Source organism: Myotis yumanensis, unplaced genomic scaffold (genome assembly GCF_028538775.1).
Source record: "Myotis yumanensis isolate MYYU_CA2020_CCGP unplaced genomic scaffold, mMyoYum1.0.hap1 SCAF_8, whole genome shotgun sequence".
NCBI classification, from domain to species: domain Eukaryota; kingdom Metazoa; phylum Chordata; class Mammalia; order Chiroptera; family Vespertilionidae; genus Myotis; species Myotis yumanensis.
Window position 1 is genome coordinate 41,066,915 of NW_027223759.1, and position 26,079 is coordinate 41,092,993.

General features: G+C 40.3%; 1 long non-coding RNA gene and 2 pseudogenes across 2 annotated transcripts in view; 2 read left to right on the forward strand and 1 right to left on the reverse strand.

Moving 5' to 3' along the window:
- The window catches only part of LOC139015209 (uncharacterized), a 93,544-nt gene that overhangs the window by 50,030 nt on the left and 17,435 nt on the right, over positions 1-26,079 (forward strand). The window contains exon 3 of one of the 2 annotated variants that reach the window (XR_011472422.1): positions 16,362-16,456. The exons of the other annotated variant lie outside the window; for it this stretch is intronic. This is a non-coding gene — a long non-coding RNA (uncharacterized lncRNA). Of the gene's footprint in view, positions 1-16,361; positions 16,457-26,079 lie in introns of those variants that run through there. 2 annotated transcript variants of the gene reach the window in all.
- On the forward strand, positions 20,762-22,140 carry LOC139015635 (ribosome biogenesis protein BRX1 homolog pseudogene; annotated as a pseudogene).
- LOC139015636 (small ribosomal subunit protein eS6 pseudogene) lies at positions 25,286-26,040 on the reverse strand (annotated as a pseudogene).

The window sequence follows — 26,079 nt, forward strand, 5'->3', positions numbered from 1 at the left end:
GGAACTACCAATTTATATTTAATCCCTTTGAATTTTTCACCCAGCCTCCCAACCTCCTCTCTTCTGACAACCATAAGTCTGATTTCTATCAGAGTCCTTTTTATATTCTCTCTCCTTTTTTTTTTTTAACTAAAGTAAACATTCCAGGAAATTACTGTAAACACCAAATCTTCCTTGAAGAAGTGCCTTGTTATATTCCTTGTATTGAAATTGGTTAATGCTATGATGACTTGCTATCTGCCTTTCCCAGAACAACTCCTGGTGCTCGAAGGTTACTTACTGGCTGCTTTTCCCTGGGCTTTAAGTTTTGAGACAAAACCAAAACCAACCCCTAAAAAGAACAGGCAGAGAGGCACTGAGTGCAGAATGTGAGCAGTGAAGGAAGCTGGAATGTTGAGTCTGTGTGAATCTCAGAGGCCATCCTATCCCACACCATCCAGAGCTACAGGCCAGGAGCCACCCCTTGGCTTTGAGCCTTTCCCTGGAATCAAGACTCAGCTCATTCCTTCCTGGGACCCAGGAGTCTTGGAGGTGTGACATACCAAGACAATGCTGAATCTTAAGAAGCCTGACCCGTCAATTCTCCTGTATCTTTGCAGCTGTCAAACCCACCACCCCTCAGACCTTTGATGTCCTTGATGTGCCCAAAAGGGAAGCCCTTTCAATGAGTTATCCTGTTATGACCTCTATCCTCATACTTGACTCAGCCACCCACTCCATGCAGTGCTAAACTTTTCCTCTGTGATCTCAAGAATCCCATTCCATCATCAACAAAGTCCAGGTTAACCCTAGCCTTTTCACTGAACATTCTTTAGCTTTCTAGCCCTAAGAAACCTGGCTTTCCCCCACAAATACACTGCTTCCTCAGCAGTCCTCCCAAGTGGAGGCTACTAGGTCAGATTCTGTCACATCCATAGATCTTAGTTCTGCCCTCTGATATCCAGGCTATGAACCATTATGTCATACCCTTGAACCCAGCTGTCTTCTACGAACTGCCTGGCCATACCCATTATTTATTGAAGATATTGACAAAGGACCCATAATATTCTTTTTCATGCCAAATTCTGCCAACAACCTGCCACATTTGGTATATCCATGAGGCATGCTTGACCTCTCAGTTTCTTGATTCCATTTCTGATTACCTTCTCCATTCTGTTTCAATCACCCAATCCCATGGCCACCCTCAGGCTTTGTCATCAAGAAACCACAGCACTTCCCAACCCATGACTTTCTGTCCCTCTAATACAGCGCTTCTCAACCTGTGGGTCGCGACCCCTTTGGCAGTCAAACAACCCTTTCATAGGGGTCGCCTAAGACCATCCTGCATATCAGATATTCACATTATGATTCATAACTGTAGCAACATTACAGTTATAAAGTAGCAACGAAAATAATTTTATGGTTGGGTCACAACATGAGGAACTGTATTTAAAGGGCCAGAAGGTTGAGAACCACTGCTCTAGTACTTCTCATTTGGTTATTTTTTACTTTGTTGACTTTCCAAATCTATTAAAACTTCTACTCTTTCTTCTTTCTCCTTACCTATTATCCATTTGCTGTCTCCTTTTTGTTCTCTACTCAGGAAGGATTTCATGCTTCATGACATTTACCTCTGACCTGTGTCCTCAACTCAATTTATTTTTAAGTATGATTTGTTGATTTTAGAGAGGAAGGGAGGGAGAAAGAGAGAATTTATTATTCCACTTATATATGCTTCATTGGTTACTTCTTGTATGTGCCCTAATGGGAGGTTGAACCCGAAATCTTGGCATATTGGGGCAGTGCTCTAACCAACTAAGCTACTTGGCCAGGGCCTCAACTCCATTGCTCCCTCATTCTTCTGTTTCATCCACCTGACAAACTTTGAATATGTACCTTGCAATCAGTTGTCTGCCTTGGCCATTTATTTACCTGGACTACCGGACTCTGCTGAAAAACACACACAACCACACAGATCGAGCTACCCTAAAGTCATGCTCAGCAGCCTCAAGTACGACTTCCGTGCTGTCTGCAGCCTTACCACAGTGCCCTGACATACTTGCTCTTTCTTTCAAATCCCCAGTGGCTACTTCAAGAATCCTTCTCTTTTTCCAAACCTCTATGCTTGCTCTTTCTATCGTTCTCTGTAGGTGGTTTTATTTGCCACTCATTAAGGGGAGACATAGAAGTTATGGGACATGAGCAGTCTCAGTTTTCCGTGCCAACCTATAAATTTGCATCTTTACCCACCTTGCCTCTTATTATAAAAGATGTTCTCCTCCCCCATCTAAGGCAGATCTCTTGGCCTGTGCTCTGAATCCCATCTCTTCCTGACTTGTCAATGACCTCACTCTCAGTAACTCTTTCTCACTCTTAGCTATCTCTTCATCCTCTTCCTCTCAACTGGCTCCTTCCTTCTCAGGTTAAAAAAGCCACATTCCCCTCCATCTACAGCCCTTTCATCTTGGCCAGCTAAACTTCTTGGAAAAGTTATCTCCATTCACTGTTCCAACTTCCCATTCACTCTCCCAGATTTCTTTCTCCAGGCTAACCAGTGATCGATGTGGAGCTAAATTTAAGAGACTCTTTTCAGTTCTCTTTATTTGACCTTATGCAGCATTTGACATGTCCTTCATATCCAAATAGCTACATTTTAATCAGTTCTGCCTATATGTTCCATTGCCACCTTAAACTAAAACTGAACTGACTTTCTTTAAACCTGTACCTCTTCCTGAATTCTCCCTAATTTGTGACAGGCACTACCATGGATGCATTGATGCAGCCAGAAATGTGTATGCTATCCCTGACTAATTTCTTTTCACTATCTCTCACATCCAATTGCACCCCATGAACTCTTGATTTTGTTTCTCATATCCTGTAACTTGTATCCTTCTTCTGCACCCTCACACCTTACGTAGCCCTCCCCCCATCTTCCTGTATCCATTCTTTCTTTCAAACCATTCCTCACACAGTAGCCATGTGATTGTAACAAGCAAGACACCACATAGGTACACGAGTCCTGAAACACTCGGGTATGCAAAAATGAAACATTTTTTCCCGGAGTAATTTACTGTCTGAATTTGAACCTCCAGCCTTTTTTTGGCAGCCAATTTATTCTAAATGCTCTAAAGTGAATCCAGTGATTTGTCTGAAACTGAGATTACCTAAGTATTTCAGTTCATACTTCAATTTGAGACCTTCCCTCCCCTCTTCTTGCCTCTTACTCTTGGTCTCCTGGGGCTGGCTGCCCAAGGGAAGTGGAGAAGAGGATGGAGGTCCGTGTGTGATTGGCTCTATGCTGTGATGGAGTGGGAACTCTCCATCTAGTCCTATGTGGAGTGGTCCTAATTCTAGCATGACCTGCTAATGCCATTCTTGTCTATCCTTGCAGGATAGGCAGGGCCCCATGTGCCCTCTAGATTTTCGGACCCTGCTGGCTCTGACAGATAGTAATGGGTTGGCGGGTGCTCATGCAGGTACGTTTCATGTAGCTTCATCTCTCAGAGGGGCAGCCATGTCTCCCACAACCCCAGTGGGCAATTCAGGAACATCTCTTCCTTTTGTCGAGTGTATCTTCTTCCAAATCAGTTCATTTCTTCTCTCCTCCCAGCACAGAAGGGAAAAACAATTCACAATTTGTGTGAATTGTTTAATCTCATTGATTTCATCTCTGAGTTAACGTGCAGAACCTTTGTATTTGAATTTTGTAATGTAGAGTTTGGGGCTCTCTCAGCAACAGACCGTCTCCACAATAATTAATGTGCTTTCTACTCTACAGACAAAAGCATCTGGGGGAGTGTGTGTGTGTGTGTGTGTGTGTGTGTGTGTGTTGGTGGGTGGCATGGTGCAGGTTGGCAGCCCAGAACACAAGGAGAGAGATAAATGGAGAGAATACATTCCATTTATACTTCACATATCACCCTGTCACATATTCTCTCCAAAGCATAAATCTGATTAGGTTGTTCATTGTTTAAAACCTTCCTATAGCTTCCCCTTGCCTTTAGGATAAAGTTTAAACTCACAGGTTATGTCTCCAGTTTACTTCTCCTACCTCGTTTCCTGCAATTTCCCCTCTTCTTTCAGTTCCATGGGCTCACCATGTTCTCTCTTGCCTCTGGACTTTCTTACATTCCTAGATTTTCTCTAACTTTTCCCTATACCTGGCTAATTCCTGCACATTCCTCTGGTCTCAGGTTAAATGCCACCTCCCTAAGGAGATCCTCTTTGACCTCCCTCCTGACCTCACTCCTGACTTCGATGTGTCCTTTCTATACACTCCTCATGTTATAGCACTTATGTCATCTTTTAATTTGCTTTATTTATCTGCTCTCCCTCTAGACTGTAAATGCTTTTTAAGACAAAGACTGTCTGTTTTGATCACTGTTCATCCTCCAGCACTTAGTATGTACCTGACACATGCTAAGTGTTCAATAAAAATATTTGTTAAATTAAAAATAAATTAATGAGCCCTGGTGGGTAGCTCAATTGGTTAGAGCGTTGATACTCCAAGGTTGCAGGTTCAGGGCATATACAAGAAGCAACCAGTGAGTGCATAAATAAGTGGAACAACAAATCAGTGTTTCTCTCTCTCTCCAAAAAGAAATTAATTCATTCATTTAAAAAAATTAGCCTGGCTGGTGTGGCACAGTGGTTCATCTATGAACCAGGAGGTCATGATTTGATTCCCTATCAGGGCACATGCCTAGTTTGCATGCTCAATCCCCAGTGGGGTGCCTGCAGGAGACGGCTAATCAATGATTCTCTCTCATCATTGATGTTTATATATCTCTCTCTCCCTTCCTCTCTGAAATCAATAAAAATATGTATTTTTAAAGAGAAAAAAATTAATGAATGAAGAATAAATTGAACATGCAAGCCAGATATTAGCTGGCTTCATGGGTACTGTTTTTTGCCTTAGAGTAGGACTTGGTACTTTATTTTGTCTTTCCAAAAGCAAATCAACTCCACAAAGCAGAGGTGAGCAATACAGATTTGACTCAGTTTACTTCTCCAAGGAGAGGGTTTAAATGGCAGGGATTTTTATTCTCCCCTTAATATCTCTCTTTGGGTCTTCCTCTCTTGTGACTCTCCCTTCTTTCCTGCTCCCCCATCCCTAACTTCCCTTTCCTAAGGAAGTATCCCTCTGAACGTCCTATCTAGGATGTATTGGAGAGAGATAAGGCTAATATCAGTGAATACCTTTTAGGAACAGTTGAATAAGACCAGGCAGAGTTGAAGGCCTGAATTAAGAAAATGACAAAATGAAAAGGAGAAGGTCTGTTTAGGAGATGTTTGGGAGGGAAGATCAACAGGATGTGGTCACTGATTGGATTTGGGTAGAAGAAAAAGGAAAGAAAAATGTAGTGTGCATTACTGGTATTGGTGAATGTAAAAGAAAGAGGAAGAAAGGAAAGATGGTTAGAAGATAATGAGTGAAAGAGTAGGGATTAAGAGTGCCATAGGAGCCCTAGCTGGTTTGGCTCAGTGGATAGAGCGTTGACCTGTGGACTAAAGGGTCCCAGGTTCAGTTTCGGTCAAGGGCACATGCCCAAGCTGTGGGCTCGATCCCTAGTGAGGGGCATGCAAGAGGCAGCCAATCAATCATTTTCTCTCATCATTGATGTTTCTATCTCTCTCTCCCTCTCTCTTCCTCTCTGAAATAAATAAATATATATATATATATATATATATATATATATATATATAGAGAGAGAGAGAGAGAGAGAGAGAGAGAACGAACACCATGGGGTTAGAATTACCACCAAGGGAAGTAGGAGATGTTATTAAGCAAGGAAGGACAAGTAGAAGGATTATTACCTCTTGAGAGTTTAACTGAGATTAAAGGCCAAAATTGGTATTGGCACTAGTCTGCATAATTATGTGATTTTCCTTAATAACTTGGGTTATGAATGGTAAGAGCTGATAAAATGGGTGGTGGATTGATCCAAGACTTGGGATTTGCTGGGAAGATGGGGCAGAAGAACCAAAGGGCAAGGGGATTGGTGATGCTACAAAAACAGGTTCAAAGCGATGGATAATTACATCTAGGCTCAATAGTGATCGATGTGAGCCAGGTCGGTGTTGATAGGTTACAGGGGACAGGGAGTAGAAGATGGATCAAGAAATTGGATATTCTGATGTAGTGAAGAGTAAGTAAGAAAACTAGCATAGCCGAAACCGGTTTGGCTCAGTGGATAGAGCGTCGGCCTGCAGACTGAAAGGTCCCAGGTTCGATTCCGGTCAAGGGCATGTACCTGGGTTGCGGGCACATCCCCAGTAGGAGATGTGCAGGAGGCAGCTGATCGATGTTTCTCTCTCATTGATGTTTCTAACTCTCTATCTCTCTCCCTCCCTCTCTGTAAAAAAAAATCAATAAAATATATTAAAAAAAGAAAACTAGCATACTAGGAAACAGAAGATGTAGAACAGAGAAGGGACTATGCATGATGCAGTGTTTGCAGGGCGTCGGAATCCTCAGATGCCAGGACCCAGGAGAAAACAAACCCTGGAAAGGAGAGGATTCTCTTCTTCCTCTGAAATGAGAGGGAAGGATGGGAAGGAATGTCTTGTTTAAATATTTCTTAGTAGAGAAGAAGCAGAAAGCGGGGATTCATATTGTAGAATTCTGATTTCTTCTATTAAGCAAGGTGGCAGAGCATTTGCAGGAAGTGGGATTGGGGCTTGAGAGAAGTAGGGACGATTTAGAAAAGAAGCAGTAGGGAAGGTGGTAGGATTGAAAAATCAGAGAATTGCCTGTTAGTAGTGAGGACTCAGCGGGAACCAGTCAGCTGACATTGGCTTGGATTAGAATTCTAATCTTCTCCAGCAATTTCTTCTGCTTTGGGGCAGAAACAGAAAGTTCTACCTGGTGAATTTCATTCAGGGCTAGGGATTAGGAAAACAGGAATGGATGAAGGACCAAGGAAATGAGGGCACCTATCAGGATTATTGCTGAAATTGTCAATACTAGTAATAGGCTAAGAGGATGGCATGTGAGGGCTGATGGGTCCTTGGCACTATGAGAACAGTGGTGAGCAGGGTTACAAGGAGGAGGACAAACACCAGAGTCTTCCAGACATTTTCTCCATAAAGTGGAAAGGTGAATGCCCCTATAAATCATTAACTAAACTGGAATTTAAATCTGGGCAGACTCTCCCAGGTTGTGCTGTTCTGCTTGGCTAAGCACTGATAAGCTTCTGTGAACCCTTCAGGGTGAGCGAGGCATGATCCACCTTCCCTGTCTGGACAGGTTTGGTCTACCCTCCCTTCTCCTGCTGAAGCAGGCCTGAGGTATGCATCAGGATTGCACATCTTAGACTATTTATCACGTTCCAGAATGTAGGGCCCCTGCTGATTCCACCTTTTGGCTTTTAGAGGGCTCTGCTCTGGCCCTTTCTGGCTGTGCCCCCTCACCACAGAGTGAGGAGACTGTGGGGTCAATGGGATATGCCCGCTTAGAATCCACATCGATCCCTTGTAGACCATACTCTGGGTACCTTGGACCACCTCAGAATCCCTTGCCCAAATGCCTCAAGCCCACTTCCAAGGACCCCCTAAACTTCTTCCCAGTCCCATCCTCCTAAGGGCAGACTGTGCCATAGTGTATGTACTCCTCAGCCAGAAGGTGGCCTAAGGGAGCCTCGGAAATGTGCACAGAGTATGAATGTGTGGGCTGGGGCATCCACACTCATGCATGAGAGGCCCTTCTCAGACAGAGCCAGGGATAGGAAGAGAAGGGGGCAGCTTCAGCCTGGGGTTCAGCTGCCCCCATGCCTCCACGTCCTGGTGCAGAACTCCAAGGAATCCAAGAATTACACATTCAGACTTGGCCTACAGGTCATTAGGAAGCTAGGGTGATCAAATGAGGAGAAGAGGACATATATTTATAACTTTTTACATAGTTACACATGTAAAATACAGGCTTTTATTTGTACTCTTTCCCTTGGTCCCACAAAAGTTAGGGGCACTCCTGGCTCCTGTAATGTGTTGTTTACCTGTTGTGAAGGAAGGTTTTAAAAAATTATTATTGTAAGTTTATTTGACATATAGTTAGGTCTAAATTGCATCCCAAGATAGTAAAAAATAAAAGTCCATTAAAAATCTGGTTTGGGCCTAGCCTGCATGGCTCAGCGGTTAAGTACCAACCTATGAACCAGGATCACGGTTCGGTTCCTGGTCAGGGCACATGCCCAAGTTGAGTGCTCCATCCCCTGTAAGGAGCATGCAGGAGGCAGCCGATCAATGATTCTCTCTCTTCATTGATGTTTCTATTTCTCTCTCTCCCTTCCTCTCAAAAACAAAAATCCAGTTTGGATTTTTTAAACGTTTTGGGACCTTAAACTGTTTCTCCCAATTTTTAATATCATTTGATAGAGTATGTTTCCCTGTTTTACTAATGTCCACATTTAAGGTGAATTTTCTGAGAGAATCTGTGAACATTTTATCCTACTATGACATTCAAAGTACTCAGCTTACAAAAACAAACAAAAAAGTACTTAGCTTGGCCTCGAGTATAAACCGTATCAGATAAACATTGGGACATATCTTCAGTACATCCTTTTGAAGTTGAAGATGTTATCACATCTTTTTCATGCGTTCCAGATGCTTACTGATACATTAAATCTGATTAATGCTAGATTTCAGACCTGTCCTGCAAATTCATGCATTATATCTTCATTCCTTCATTATCGGATCTTAATTAAGGAGTAGAATTATGTAAAGCTGAAAATGTCTAGTCATTAAGCTACAGAAAAGAGAGAGGAGATAGCCTCTGGATTGCCTGACATGGCCTACTGCTATCATTCCATTTGCACCTTGACATGCCCTCTGTTACATCTTTCATTTCAGAATGAGAGGTGACCTCTTAAGAGGGTCTGTGCTAGAACCCTGCTAATAGTAGTTCACAATCTGCCAATAAATCTCAGAGCCTAACTTGATGGAGATCCAGTTCAGAGGTGGAAGGCTCGGTTTCTAAAAGAGTCGAAAGAGAACATTGATCTGGGCTAGAGAAGACCCAAGTTCTGGACTCAGAGCTATGATTAAGTTGTTGCTAAAGTGACACTAGGCAAGTTACTTCACTTTTCTGTACAGGTACTAATACTGATGTAAGATATGGGGGAGGGGAAGGGGAAAGAGAATTCATTTAGCTTACTGACTTCCAAACGTACTAAACTGTGAAACACCTTTTTTGCAGCAATATACAAAAGGAACGATCTAAGGAACACTCTTTGGGAAATGCTAGACTAAATCATTGGTTCTCAACAGGCAGGGGGAGCAGGGATTTTGCCCCAACCTTACCCCCAGGAGATATTTGGCACTATCTACAAAACCTTTTTGGGTATCACAACTGGAAGTGGCCAGGGATTCTGCTAAGGATCCTACTACAGTGCATAGAACAGCTCTCCAAAAAGATAATTATCCAACCCAAAATATCAATAATGCTAAGGAGTGGAGAAACCCTAGACTAGATAAAATATCTCTAAATCCTCTTTCAACTCTAAAATCTAAATGAGGTGGGGTTTGTTTTTTTAAAACACTCAAAATTTTATTTCTCTTTTACTCAAAGTCAGCTGTAGGTCTAAGTAAATTTCCATGTACCTCCATATTTAAGCTACTTTGATCTTATAGCACCTTCCTATCAATATGTACTTCTACGAGTCTATGATTGCCTTGGCAGAGGAAGAGAAAGCATAGAGAATTAAGGTTCATCTATGTTTCAACATATATCAGTACTTTTATTGCTGAATAATATTCCATTGTATGAATATAACACATTTTATTCATCTATTCATTACTTGATGAAATTTGGGTGGTTTCCACTTTTTAGCTCTTATGAATGATGCTGCTATGAAAATTTGTATACAAGGTCTTGTGTGGACATGTGTTTTCATTTATTTTGGGTTATCTACCTAAAATGAGCATTGCTGGGTCATCTTATGTTTAGCCTTTTGAGAAATTGCCAGACTGTTTTCCTAAATGGCTGCATCATTTTACATTCCAACTAGCAATGAATGGAAGTTCCAATTTCTCCACTGCCTCACCAACACTTTTTATTATCTGTGTTTTTTATTGTAACCATCCTAGTTGGTATGCTTGTATCTCATTGCAATTTTGATTGAAATTTTCCTGAAGGTTAATGATGTTGTGCATCTTTTCATGTGCTTTTTAGCCACTTGTATATCTTCTTTGGAGAAATGTCTATTCAAATCCTATACCCATTTTTAAATTGAGTTATTTGCCTTTTCATTATTGAGTTGTAAAAGTTCTTTATGTGTCCTAGATACACATTTCATATATGATTTGCAAATATTTTCTCTCATTCTATAGGTTTTTTGCTGGTGTCCTTTGAAGCACAGAAGTTTTAATTTTGATGAAGTGAAATTTGTTTCTGTTTTCTTTTGTTGCTTGGGCTTTTGGTGTCATGTCAAAGCAACTGTTGACCAATCTAAGGTCACAAAAGTTTGTGCCTATCTTTTCTTCTAACCTTTTTATTTTTAGCTCCTATATTTAGGTCTTTGTCCCATTTTGTGTTAATTTTTATATTTGGTATGAGGTAGAGTTTCAACTTTATCCTTTTGTATGTGAAAAACCATTTGTTGCAAACCATTTGTTGAAAAGACTGTTTTTAAAATACCTCTTTTCTGATATCTATAATTTCTTTTTCTAACAGGTTAAAAAATAGGTCATATCTCAGGTTACTGTGACTTCTAAATCAAAAACTCTAGAATAAAAGCTACTTTTACAATTGTGTTGTTCCCTTAGAGCCATTTAGAAAAATTCTACTTGCAGCTAAAAACATTCTTTCCCATTGGAGGTATTTCACCACAGAGGTAACAGAAATGTAAATTTGGGGACACAAAGGGTCTCCTTAATCTCTCGGTATGTGTTCGAATTTCCTCTTTTTGTCCTCATTTTTATCCAGAATAATAATATTAACTCTCTATAAAGTTCATGGAGATCTCTAGTGTTTGGGCCCAGAATGTATTTCTTGGCTAAAAGATCTCTTTACCCACTTCCATGTGTAGAAAGAACTAAGATATGGGATTCTGATCTCACAAACGAGGCACAAGGGTTGTTTCCTCAAATGAGACAAGGGCTTGGACTGAGAACATGCCTTGGATTGAGATGGTTTTTGTAAACTCGGTTAGCTTGAATTCTAGGCTTATTTTACTGCTCATTGTATTTTGTCCCCATTTATACTGATGACTAATAGATTTAACTGTGTTATATCAATTATGTCATTAATATTTCCCCTAGTTTTGAGTGCTATGTAGTTCTCCTTTAAACTTGTATGTGGATTAAACTTGGCAGTGATTTAAGGTAATTAATTCATATGTCAGTTGTTAGCAAGATCTAGTAATTAAAGTCTACTTTAGAGTAAGTTATTAACTGTTCAATAAAAACAAAGCACTTTATCAACTTATCAGTTTTAGCTATTTGTTCTAGTTGACAGGTGAGATAGGGACATTATTGACTGTACATAATCACCTCTGTACTTTCACCACTGAACAACGGGGTCAAATGGAAGTTTGAGTTGTTCAAGTTCGTCATTTAAATCTAGAATAAACCAGTTCAGGTTGATGGGGGCAGGGGAGGGTGCCCTTGAATCTTGATACCTTTGCAATACTGTCTCCTTAAATTTTTTACAAAATCCATTTTCTGTTCAAAATTTTCAGACATCTAAACTAGATCAAGGATCTGAGATTGACATCTGAGATATTAAATCACTTTACTGTTTATGTTTTTTTATAATACTTTAAAAAATAACCTTTTAGAGTTCTCCTTATGAACAGGCAGAGGAACTCTAAGTGTAACACCTAGGACACAACAGGTGCAGGCCTTTTATTTTCAGGCCTCAACTAGTCACAAGTTTCCATCTCATGATAGCAAAGTTCCTTTTATTCTGCTCTAGTTCTCCTGACATCCGGTTCCATTTATTCAGTTCACGGGCACCCCATAATGGGCCCTTTTGCTTTAACCTTGTTGGCTTGTTATGAACTATGACCAACGTTAAATCCAGGTCTGACTCTTTCATGTGGTCAGGGTGTCTATAGTAGTGGTTCCCAAATCCAGCTAATTATTAGAATTACCTGGAGTGATTTTCTAAAGAGTTTCTCAGGCCTCACCCCAAATGCATTGAATCTGGACCTCAAGGGTGGAGCCAGTGGATCTGTATGTTTCAAACTGTCCCAAGATGATAGGGATGTTCAGCCAAGTTTGGGACATGGTCTAGGACTCTCTCAGGTGCTTGGAGGCCCTGTAGGGTTAGTCTCAGGGCATTGCCTCTGAGAAAATGCTATCTACTTACCCAAGAAGCTAAAACACAGGAGGTGCCTATTTGCAATATACACTTAATGACTACTAACCTTGGCAAAAAGTCTTGTGTTCCTTCTTTGTCCTCTCTCACTCCCTTGGGCTGTTCTGTGACTTGCTTTGTCAGCACTGGCACTGGTAAAAATAAGATAGACTTGCCCTAGCTGGTTTGGTTCAGTGGATAGAGCATTGGCCCTTAGACTGAAGGGTCCCAGTTTGATTTCAGTCAAGTGCACATACCTTGGTTACAGGCTGGATCTTTGTGCAGGAGACAGCCAATCAATGTGTCTCTCACATCGATGTTTCTCTATATATATCTCTCCCTCTCCACTCTCTCTAAAAGTCAATGGAAAAGTATCCTCGGGTGAGGATTAACAAAAACAAAACAAAACAAAAATAAGATAGACTTTGGTCCTGAGAGACCCAACGTGGACTCTCAGTTCAGCCTCCTCTATGGATGCCATTTGCCTCATCTACAAAATGGAGGTAATACTGTCCTCCCAAGGGGGATCACTTCGTAAGTTATATAAATGTCTAACTACTATGCCGTTTACCTGAAACTAATATAATGTGGAATGTCAACTGTAATTAAAAAATTAAAAAATATAGATATATTATCCTCCCAAGGATGTTATGATCAGCAGAATGTGTTTGTATAGCATCCAGAACACAATGCACCCTGCATTAGGCACTATTATTTATTTGGTTGTACTTGTCCACCTCTATGAATATGGTGGGTTAATGAAGCTTGCTCATGAATTTTCCCTGATTGTAGTGCCCTAGATTGCTCTGGGCAGTATGTCTCAAAGTAAGGGACACAGACCACCTGCATCTGAATAGAAGGAAAAGAGGACAGAAATCAGCTCTTCTGCTCCTCTAACATTCTTCACTTTTTAATTTTTTGTTGTTGTATAACATACGTATATAAGTGTGTTTATCATAAGTGAACAGCTCAGTGAATTTTCATAAACTGAACACACCCATGTAACCAGCACCTAGATTAAGAAACAGAACATTCCCAGCATCCCAGAAGCCCTCCTCTGTGTGAGAACTTTTAGAGCCTCGGTTATAGGAAGAGCCCAGCTGAGGGGCACTCCTTCATCCAGTCTCACCCTTCTGTGATGGGCCAGATCTCCATTACATGTGAGCCCTCTCCAATCTGAGAGACTGGGCCTGTGGCCTCACATGCACTCTTAATAGTGATGCAACTTCCTTTGTGAGAAGGATCACAAAGGGTGTTTCTATATTCTTAGCATACACCCTAAACTGTTGAAAGTAAATGAACTCAGGTCCTGGCCAGCAAGGAGTGGAGATCAGTCATTGCCTGAAAGCATCGGCAAATCCAGCATTTTCTCACAGAAGGGTGAATGAGGTGGATTCTAGGGTAATTACCTTAGTGTAATTGAAAACTAAATCACTGATGACTGCATAGTTTAAATATCTATTTAAATACTTTCACTTTATTGCACTTATTTTTACAGGACATGCTACCACCAAATAGGCTATTAATTTTTCTAGCAGATTAAAATCTGAATGGGTACAGCTCAAATAGATGCCCTCTTTTTCCAGAGATCAATAGAGCTTTTCTTTTGTCTTTAATCCAACTATTCAAACAACCTAGTAGACCAGGACCTGTAATAATATAGGTCTTGCCCAAAGGAGATCAGGTATTCTATGTAATATAATTTAGACAAGATTTTACATAGTAAAACAAGAACCTGTGGTGTTTTTGCCTATATCTTCTCAAATTTTTACATGCATACAAATCACATGGAAGTCTGGTCAAAATGCAGGTTCTGATTTGGTGGGTTCTGAAGAGCCCTGAGATTCTGCATGTCTAAGGAGCTCCCAGGTGCTGCTGATGCTGCTGGTCTGAGGACCACACCTTGAGTAGCAAGAGGATTCAGAATAAGCACTGAAGAGAAGCCTGCATAAATATCTGAGCTTCCATTTCCTGGTACATATAGACTCTTTCTAAGGTCCCTTCTAACTGCACAATTTCACAATTCAGTAATCCCTCTTCAACTATCAACTAATTTTTCTTTAGGCTGGTGATTCTCATTGTTTATATGCTGTTATATTAAATATTGTTCTTTATTAGAAAGACAGGTAAAAACTCTTGCTTATGGCTGACAAGTTTTATTTTTCAGCCTTCTACAAGTCTACCTCCATCCATGGGAAGTTTTGGCTAATAATAGCGTGATACTGGGCTTGGACCATAAGTTAAACTTGAGTCAGCACAGTTGGGCTTTGGTTAGATAAGCAAATGTAAACCTGGGCGTATGCCCAAAAGAAAGGAACAGTTAATCCTACCAGAATAGGCAGTCCTTTATGAATGTAGGGTGGGGTAAAAGTAGATTTACAATTGTGAGTATGCGAAACACAGTTTATTCTTGTATTATATTTATTAATTATTGTATTATTTTCTATATGAACAACTACTTTTTCTATATGAATAACCTACTTTTGCTGTACCCTGTACTTCACTCAAATAGCCACAACTGGGAAGAGCTGCAGAACATGTAAAGAAAAACTCAAGGAACTGGAATTATTTAGCTTGTGAAGAAAAGACAAAGGATGGCTTAAGAATCATTTTTATTTACTTTTTATTTTTAATAGTTTATTGATTTTTGAGAGAGAACGAACATTGATGTGAAAGCATAACATTGCCCCATACTGCATGCCCCATCCTGGGGATTGAGCCTGCAATCTGGGCATGTGCCCTGACCAGGAATTGAACCAGCAACCTTTTGGTGCACAGGATGACACCCAACCAACCAAGCCATATCAGCCAGGGCAAGAACCATTTGTCAGTGGCAGCAGAAATGAGCATATCCTGTGAAGCAAATGGCTTTACAGTGCATCAGAATAAATTTAGGTTAGCTCTAAGGTAGAACTTTCAAGAAAGTTCTGGGATTGCCAATGGTAATTTTTTTTTTTAAGAGTCTTAAAACCAACCATAACCTTACTCCATCGCCTGTTAGCGGTGTTATTAGTTGATATATCGACGGGGGCTCAGTGATGACACCATTCTAGATATTGAATCCAAAGAATTAAATGCTTACAGAGCCATGAGGGGGACTAAAAGAACAGAAGTTAGAGGACTGTCCTTAGACTCCCAGGTCAGACCACATAGCAGCAATCTAGAAGTCAAGAAGCTATGGCAACTACTGCCAACATCGTAGCTACTTCTCACTAATGAGGTTGGTGGCAATACAGAGGCACAGAGAGTCTTGCCAATGAAAATAATATCTAATACAGCACGCACATCACAAATAGCAGAGAAAACTGACAAATTTTCCTTTCAAATTTCACATTATCGTATCTGGTTGGCAAAATCCTATTAGCATGGAAGTCTAAAAATTATAGTTGTGTGTTTTTTTTAAAACTATGAGTCGATTTTTATTAAAGTATAGCATATAGAAAAAATGTGCAAATCATAATCAGACAGCTTGATGAATTTTCATGAAGTGAACACACCCATGTAACCATAACTCAGATTGGGAGCCAGAAATGACTGTCACCCCAGACGCTCCCCTCGTGCTCTTTTATAGGCATTCTCCTCCCTGAAAATAACTGCAATCTTGCCTTCTAATACAATAGAGCAAATTTGCCTGTTTTCAAACCAAGTGGAATACAGTATATACTCTTTTGTGACTGGCTTTTCTCACTCAACATTATATGTGTGAGAATTATCTATGTTGTATATAGTGATAGTGTATAGAATTCCATTGGATGGGTAACACAGTTTTTGCATTCGAATGCAGATGGACATTTGGGTTGTTTCTAGTTTGGGGTTATTACAAATAGCATTGCTAATGAACATTGGTGAACATATGCATTTCCATTGGATATATAAGAGTGGAATTTCTGGGTTATAGGGGTTGCTTATGTTTAGCTCAAGTAGATACTGCCACACAGTTTTCCAAAATAGTGGAGATGCCACATCCTTACCAAAACTTTGGGTTTTCCATCTCTAGTATTTGAGCCAAGAAATGCCTGTTCAAGTATTTCTCCCAATTTTCTATTGTCTTATCTGACTTTTTTCTTGTTGTTCTTTTGTAAACCAGGGGCCCAGTGCACGAATTCATGCACCTTGAAAGGAACTGTGAACCGCGAGGCTGCGGTGGGCACAGGGACCAGTCTCAGCCCATCCTCTGCGCCCCCTCCCAGCCCCTTCCGCCGTTGGCCCCCAGCCCCCTGTCTGCTGGCAGCCCCACTCCCGCCTCCACCACTCCCATGCTGACGGCGCCAACCCTGCTTGCACCCACTGATGGCGCGGAGCAATTGGGGCCAGCGCGCCGTCAGCGGGTGCGAGTGGTGGCTGCTGTCCCGATCGCCCCTCAGGAGCAGGGGGAGGTGGAGAAGCCTTCAGGGGCAATCAGGGCTTGCAGCCACCGCTCGCACCCACTGACAGTGCTGAGTGATCGGGGCCGGTGCCAGGTGCTGGCAGCAGATGCAAGCGCCGGACAAGACTGTAGTGTGCAGGAGCAAAGAGTTTTCAGTAACCACCAGAGGCTCACCCCGATGACAGCAACCAGCACCCCACCTTAGTCTGGCACCCCCCGCTCACCTGCTCCACCATCCCACAGCAGCCGACAGCCGACATGTTCTGCGCGCACCCCCTGGTGGTCAGCGCACATCATAGCAATCAGTTGTTCAGTTGTTTGGTTGCTCCACTGTTCGGTCTATTTGCATATTAGCCTTTTATTATATAGGGTAAGCCCTTTGTTGGGTATATCTCTATATATAAAAGGCTAAATGACCGTCCAGTCATCCGACTGGCCAGTAGGTATGATGCGCACGGACCACCAGGGGGCAGATGCTCAACGCAGGAGCTGCCAAGATGCGGTGACTTTGCAGCAGTGGTTCTCGAGTGATGCACCCCAGAACCAGAGAGGAGGGAGCCCAATTTCTCCCAGGGCCACACGATTCCACCTTTGGCAGTGGGTTATGTTGTTGCTGGGCACTGTCAGCCCCGAATCTGGTTTACTGCCAAGCTGCGGTGACCGCGGACACCCTTCAAGCCGTGGCGCTGCCCCAGGTGCGGCAGGCCGGGGAAAGACAGAGAGAGGTTGGCTAAAGGGCGTGTCCAGCCCATCTCACCCAGTCCTTCCCACCAGCCACCTTCTAATCAATTTCCTTTCAATGTGCACAAATCTGTGCACCAGGCCACTAATGTATTGATAATACCTTTTGTCACTCTATGGCTATTTTTTTCACTCATTTAACAGTGCCTTTTGATGATGATGTTCAAAATTTTTACATAGTTCAGTTCATTTGAGGTTTTCCTTTCTGGTTTGTTTATTTTGTGTATGCTCAGTTTAAGAAATCTTTGCTGACTCCAAGGTCATAAAGTATTCTCCTATGTTTCTTGTAAAAGCTTTATTGTTTTACTGTTCACATTTAGCTTTATAATTTGTCTAGTATTGATTTTTGTGTATGGTGAAAAAGAGGAAATACAGCTTTGAGCCTTCCAACTTCTGTAATACTGTGGAGTGAGGATAGGTATCCACAAAAGGTGGTAAGAATGAATGCTGAGTGCCAAGAGACCACATCTAACAGTTAACTTAGTTGAGTTTTTTCATTATAAAACAGCCCCAAACTGAATTTTTCTGAACCCCTTTTCAAATGTGATGGTCTGGGATAGCCATTTTCCACATTCCACACTTCCCTAATGGCTACAGTTCACCTCAGTCAGTTGCTTTGCCTCTTTTTTTCTTACCCTGCCTCTTGGAATGTCATCATTGTTACAAGAGCACTGTGTTCTTTTCTAGAAATAACAGGGAGAATTGATCTGCTTCCAAATAAATGAAATTCTAACCAGGGTTATACTTGGTGGATAAATGTGAATGGTAGAATACTCTTAAAGAAATTTAATTTTACAACCGAATCTAATATATATTCAAATACAGGGCATTGTCTAAAAGGCTTGAGAAAAAGTGGGTTCTTCTAAGAGAGTTAAACAAGCTCCCCACACTCTACCTCTTCCCACTTATAGGCACACCCACCCCCTACAATTTATTTTTCGTGTGAAATAATTGATGTCTCAATCCTTTGTAAGGTCTTGTATAAAGGAGGTTTGGAAACAAGTTCCCTAGGTTCCCTACACCGGCCTTCCCCCCAATAGAGTCCTCTCCAGAAATCACAGAATGGCCAGTGGAACGATATGTATCTAGAGCAAAATTCTTCTCACGCATCTTGTACCTGAATCTTTGGTTCCCTAATAAATATTAGCTGAAGTAGGTTTTCTATTCAACTCAGTTTCATGCCACCATGTGTCTGGGCTGTTAGGAAAAGTAACACTGCTCATTTCAGGTCAAACTGAAATGGTCATTTCCAAGGCAATTTACACAGTTTCAGGATTGTACACAGTTCCAGGGCTTTCACAATGAGGTGGGTTTCTTAGCTGATCCTTAACAAATTCACAGTGCTATGCCAAGACTGATATGTACTGTATGGGGGTCCCATGGCTTCTTTATGTCTAAGAACCTTCTGTTGTCTCTGGGTCCCATAGAGGTCTGACCATCTGCATAGATGTACCTGATAGCCATTGCCCCTAGGTTCTTCCAGGTCCTATTTGTCAAGTACTCTTCTAATCACTCTATATGCATTTTCTTCTTTAACCCTCATCATAATCTAGATTATAGTTCTAGTTTATCTAGATTTTATAGGTGAGTACATTGAGGTTAGATAATATGCTCCATGCCCTTGTATCTTGTTAATGGTGATGCTTTTGCTGTGGATTGATTTTCTTTACTCTTTTGTGTGAATGCCCATAAATACAGTAATCTATTGTCCCACCCTCCCCCTCAGATATTAGACAAACCTCTCTATATCATTTCCACTTGCCTCCAAAATTTATCTTTGCAAAGACCCATCACACCACCCCCCTGGCAATGGGCAAGGAGACACCAGATTGGTGGGGTCACTCATATCCATCGGGGCAAAGCAGGTGCACAGCCCTTAGTTCATCGTAGCTGATGCCTGTGTTGTTGGCCAGCTGTTTCATGCTTGGGTACATAAAAATAAAAAGACCAATCACAACAAGGCATGTCAGTCATCTTAGTTAATCTCTACTCGATTCATGAAGCAAATTGAAAGGCACCAGCTATATGTCCCACACAAGTTCTGACACTGAATGGGATAGGGAGCAAAAGAAGTACAAGAGTCCCTTTCATAGGAAACACAAGGAATTTAACTTAATTGGAGAGAAAAGTAAGTCCTTCAATCACTAACCCATTGATTTGACACTTTGGACTCAGATATATGAACAGCTATTGTTTTTGATGGCCCTTTATTCTGGATCATCTCCTAAAAGAAGAAAAGTTGCCTCTTCTGCTCATTTGAGAGCTACTGACCCCTAAAGGGCCTAACTCTACCCATAGTCCACCTCAGAGCTCAGTAAGTCTCCAGTCTGAATTTCCCAATTCTTTAGTATGCTCATGGCTTCCACAGGAATTAGGATGGGAATGGAATCTTGGGGGAATTGAAAGTGCCATTTCAGAGTCAGTATAGTTTTAATAGGTTTTAGGGATGAACTTGGCACCTAACCACCACATATAAGATTTTTATAGACAAATATGAACATGTGTCTCCCCCAAATACTCTTGGAACTCAATCTGGTGACATTCCTTGATTACCATGTAACCATGTTACAGTCCTTGCATTTCTTAAGAACTTTAACTTATAAACCTGGCCACTTTAGTATTTTCTCTATTTTTAACTCTCTTAGACTGACATACAGGCTTCTTACTGACGCCAGTTCTCAACTTGAGCAAATTAGTGCCTCTAGCCACTTCAGGGAAAACAGAGCTCTTTGGCATGGGATCATTTAAGACTTTACAGCATTGTTTTTCTAAGTTCTAATCACCCTTGTTAATCTGAAATCTCCTGAAAATGCATCCCTCATTTGTTGAATGTAAGATGACCTACTGTGGGACCTAGTGGTACTGGACCATTTCATCCTAGACTTCCGTGATGAGTTTAATTGTAGAGAAGGGATCATCAGAAACATTTTCTCCACTCCATCATGTAGGTCCAGTACAGGAGCTTGGGCAAGCAGTTCATGATCCCAGTGGAAAGCAGAGTGTCCAAGTTTCCTAAAAAGCAACTTAAAATCCCTAACCCCAGAGAGTGTTCAGTTCATCTTGTTGCTTTCTCCTCAGATTAAGAGTAATTTCAGTAGCATGAGACCCCTGAGCATAGCACCTGCAGGAAGGGGAGAATACTGAACTAAAACATAACCCTAAACTTGTCTTGAGGAATTTTTAAACCTCCATCCACCTCAGATTTGTTACCTGTGAAATGGGATCATGATATCTATTTAATAGGAATATTATAAGACCATATGAGATATGTGAAAGTGCTTTATACATTTTAAAGCAGATTTTGACATTTTATTTGTATATTTCCTTTGCTTTTTAACCTAGAAAGTGCCCTGAAGAGCCATATAATCATGGTACACATTTTAAAACCATTGCTAGACTTTGGTGGTGGTGGTATGACAGTAGTAAAAGCAAGAAAAACAGAAAGAGGAGTATAGATGGTGGGTATGTGTATGTACATGCCCATGTGCTAGGTTTTCTTCATGCCCCAAGAAGGCCTGTGAAAGCTGTCAAGTGTTCAAATGGGAAGGAACACAAATCAGATGGGGAATTGCCCCAAGTGTCAGAAAATCCACATTAATCTTACAAAATAACTCTCCATCCCAGAGGAACCTAAAAAAACAATAGCCAGAGGCAAGATGGCGGCAACCAAGAGGAAGGGGCGTGGAGGCCTGGTGGTCCCGGCAAAGAGGAGAAAGAATGAAAAAGATGCCAGGCCTCTAGCTAGGCAGCAGAGGAGGCAGAGGAAGAAGACAGAAATCGCATCCCAGGCCCCGTTTGCAAAGGCAAGTGGAAAAATAAGGAACGGATTACCATCTTTTCTTCCAGAGGAATAAATTTCAGAACAAGACATTTAATGCAAGACTTGAGAATGTTGATGCCTCCTTCTAAAGCAGATACTAAAATGGATCTTAAAGGTAAGTTATTTGTGATTAATGAGGTTTGTGGAATGAAAAACTGCAATGTATTTTGAAGCTAAGAAGAAACAAGATCTCTATATGTAGCTTTCAAATTCACCTCATGGACCATCTGCTAAATTCTTAGTTCAAAATATTCATCCCCTCGCTGAACTAAAGATGACTGGAAACTGTTTGAAAGGTTCTCGGCCCCTTTTGTCTTTTGCCACTGCTTTTGATGAATTACTACATTATGCTTTGTTAAAAGAACTCTTACTTCAGATCTTTAGTACACCACGCTACCGTCCCAAAAGCCAAACATTTGTGGACCACGTGTTTACTTTCACTGTTGGGATAATAGGATATGGTTTCGGAACTTTCAGGTCACAGAAGATGCTGCTCCTGTAGAAATAGGACCTCGTTTCATCTTAAATCTTATAAAGATTTTCCAGGGAAGTTTTGGAGGACCAACTTTATATGAAAATCCTCACTACCAGTCACCAAACATGCATCAGCATGTCATAAGATCCATCACAGCTGCAAAATACAAGGAGAAAGAGCAAGTTACGGAGGTGCAAAAACTGAGAAAGAAAACCAAAGACTGTTCTTCCACATGATCCCACTATAGATGTTTTTGTTACACCAGCTGAGGAAAAACCTATAGAAATACAGTGGGTAAAAACAGAGTCAAACATTGATTTGAAAGCAAGAAAGAAAAGGGTTTACAAAAGACAAAGAAAAATTAAACAGAAGATTAACAGTGGAAATGCAAAATGAACCACTGGATAACTAATTTTTAAGTTATTTTATATTTATTTTGTATTCAACATGTAAATACTTCTATTATTCAGGACTATCTCACATTTAATTAGTGTGGCATTTTTTAAAAAATTAAAATCTTGTGGCTTCAGTAGTATCTGTTTTTCTAAATAAAATATTCCTAGAATTCAAAACAAACAAACAAAAAAACAATAGCCATTTTTATTGCTAATGGTTTTCAAAGATTGGAGATTGTTTTACTTTGTTAAATTGGTTAAGATTTATTAAATTCGCTTATAACATAAGAGCTCATCTTAAGGTAAATTCCAACCTGGAAGCAAGAATGACCTAGAATAGATACCTTTTTCCAATCCACTCCAGTGGAAACCTTAGCCTGATTCCACCTCTGGAAGAAAAAAAAAAAGGTATGGACTCAGTGAGGGAGGAGAAAGGAAAGCTGATAGTGACTCACAACAGTTTTTGGAATAAGGATTATGCTTCCACTCCCACAAGCCTGATGCTGGGAACTTCCACTTGGAAGATGAGGCAGATCTTGACACGAAAGCAGGTTGAAGTGTTGACCCACCCTAGAAAAGAAGCTGAATTCATTGCTAGCTTCTAGACTGCACAGTTAGAATGCAAGACAGCAATACACTGTGCCCAGTACACTCAAAGGCCTTAAAAGTGCACATACCTTTTGGTGAGCAATTTTAATTTTAGGACTATGCTTAGGAAGTAATTAAACATATATACAAAGCTTGAACTACTAGGTAGATCATCCAAGCTAGGTTCATCATACAGAAATAACAAGAGCAACCTAAATATCCAACTATAAGAGTTTAGTTAAATAAATACATCCATACACAGGGTGGGGCAAAAGTAGATTTCTAATTGTTCGTATGGAAAATAATACAATAATTAATAAATACCAATACAGTTGTGTTTCATGTATTCATAACTGTTAACCTACTTTTGCCATACCCTGTATTATGTACCATTTCTATTTAAAGTAATGGTATAGACAAATATTTACTAATGTGATAAGATGTCTAAAAGTTATTAAGGACAAACACAGGTAACTAACCAATATGTACTCAATGATTCAATTTTTGTAAAGTAAATGTGTGAATGTAAGTGTGGTTTTAAAAGCTCTTAAAGGGCTTCTGGTTCAAGGAGGTGGGCTAAGTAGATGTATTTAATCTCCTCTTGCTCTCCAAATCTCACTAAAATGATTTTAAAACACACACTCTCAGAAAGAACACAATTTATAAAGGTGTAAAAAGAAACTCCTCCTGGTTTTACTCCCCAACCCAACTCTGGGTCTTGCTTCCATTTCTCCAAGTGGAAGAATGAGGAGGAATGAGAGGAGGATGGGAAAAGGAGATTTTTCCCCCTTTTTATTTTATACATTCTGTACCATTTGAAAATCTTCATTAGTATGTATGTATTTTGGTAACTTTAAAAGTTATTGAAGGATAGATATAAATATGTTAATATAGCATCACACCATTTTGCCCTTAGTTTCACTAGGATACACCTAAACTTGGTAAGGGCAGAAGGCAAAAGAGAAAGAACAAGGGAAGAGAAGAGAGGAGGCAAAGAGCAAGAGAGTACATTTTAAATGGAGTGCTGATTTCTGCTGTACCTTCCTTTCAACTAGCTTGAACTTTACCCAAAGTAAATCTGAAAGAGGAGATGTGAATGCGACCCATTTCTGGTCCCACGAGTTTTTCATACTTTAAGTGACTGATCATGCAGTGTGTGATTCTAGTGTTAACAGATCCCTTTTACTTTTGTTTGTTTACATTTAAATAACATGGCTTTTAAATGCAACTACTTCATTAGGTGCTCAACTGCGGAAGCAACAGTTTTATTCCAACACTGAGTGATTTAAGGTACTTTCAAGGGTAATTCTCATTCCTCCCTTCCTTAATCTTAACCATTAATTCCCAAAACTATGGAAAGCTAGTGCAGAAATTAGTAATCAGTGGTCGTACTAAGGTGTGTTTTATTTTCTCCCCCTCTCTATTTAGTCCTATTTTCTATTTGAATAATGAGGAAGTGTTCCTTTTGTAATATAGAAAACTACATTTTAAAATTTAACCATATCCATAGCTCTCATTCCACCTTCACCTGGCCTGTGGGCACCCGATGGCTCATTCTCTTTTCCAAACGCAACAAGATTTCATGACTCATTTCCTCCTGCTGCCTCAATTAGAGCACTTTGTAATAATACCAGCCCATCCAGTGGCCAGCGTGGCTCAGTGGTTGAGTGTTGACCTATGAACCAGGAGGTCACAGTTCGATTCCTGGTCAGGGTGCATCCCCAGGTTGTAAACCCTGGTTCATTTTTTAAAAAATGATATCACAGCACCATAGTTTTGTATCTTACAAAACTCACCCAATCCCAACCAGAGGGGAAGAGGTGACAGGTGAGGTAGAAGAGGTTATAAGGGGGATAAAAGGTAATGGAAGGAGACTTAACTTGTAAACACACAATACAATATACAAATGATGTATTATAGAATTGTACATCTGAAACCTATGTAATTTTATTAACCAAAGTCACCCCAATAAATTTAATTGAAAAGTCAAAGTAAATAAATAAATAAAGTTCTTCTGAGTCAAAAGGAAATCAAAACTAAAATAGAATATCTCTAAAGTAGCAACAACAAAAATACTAAAATTATAGGAAAATAAAACTTTACTTGCAAACAAAGGTACACCTTAAACACTTTAACTACTAGAATAGGAAGAAATTAATATGAAGTAGTTATACATTCAAAACAAAAGTTAGAAAAGGAAAAAAACACACAAAATAAATTAACCTGAAAGAATAAAAGAATAAAAAAAAAAAAATCAGTAAACAATTAAAATCATAAAATTTATACAGCAAAAAAATAAGTAAAGCTTTTTCAAAGTTGTAAGGAAAAAACACACCTCATCAAATTCCAATTTGTGTCAGATGGTACTAATAACTAGCCCAATTATTTTTCTTTTTCCTTGTATAAAATGCTTTTTAAAATTTTAAGAAACTCAAATTTATATTCATCAGTCAGAAAAAAATTTTCAGAATTTGATATATACTTGGAAAATGATATTTGTAGCAGAAACATTAAGTACGCTACCACTTTATTATATAAATTTAAAAAGTCTTTCAAAAAACTGAAGATGCCATAGAAAAGGAATTCACTGATGAATTATCCACGTTTCTTTTTCTTGTTGTTGTTTTTTTTTTCCTCTCCTTTATTTGTTAGTTACAAAATCTCATTTTTGACTGGACTCAGACTTAGAGGTAGAAGCTCTCAGAGAGGACAGTCTATGTCTCTTTGTTCTTCTCTTAGCATATTCTACGGCCTCTTCCTTGTTTTTCTTAGTACAGTGTTTCCTCAGAGCAATACGCCTGCGTTTGTGTTGCAGGACATGTGGGTGGAGTAATAAGACGCTGAATCTTGGGTGCTTTAGTCCTAGGTTTCTTACCGTCTTTGTTTAGAGGCTTTCTCACAACATATTTGTGGACATCATCTTATTTAGAGAGATTGAAAAGTTTGCGGATTCTGCTGGCTCTTTTGGGCCCCAGGCGACGAGGCACAGTGGTATCGGTGCGACCAGGAATATCTTTCTCCCCATTTTTTACAATGACCAAGTTGAGAACACTGAGGTTGGCATCCACAGTGCAACCCTGAACAGATTTATGTTTTCTCTCTTCAGTTCTCCTTGGTCTGTAACAGGAGTGCCCCTTACTCAGCAGCAGGTGGACTCGGCCATGGGTCCAGACACCCTGCTTCATAGGGAAGCCTTGTTTGTCGTTCCCACCACTGATTTGAACCACATAACCCTTCCATTCTTCACCCAGAGTGTCAGCAGCAACTTCTGTGGCCATACGCCTCTCATAAAAGGTAGGAAGTTTGCGTTCATTGTCCACTTCAATGAGTTTCTGGCAGCCAGTGGCTGGGAAAGAGATGTTGAGCTTCATCCTGAAGCAGCCGGCAGTCTCCGAGGCGCCACGAAAAAGCTTATCCACG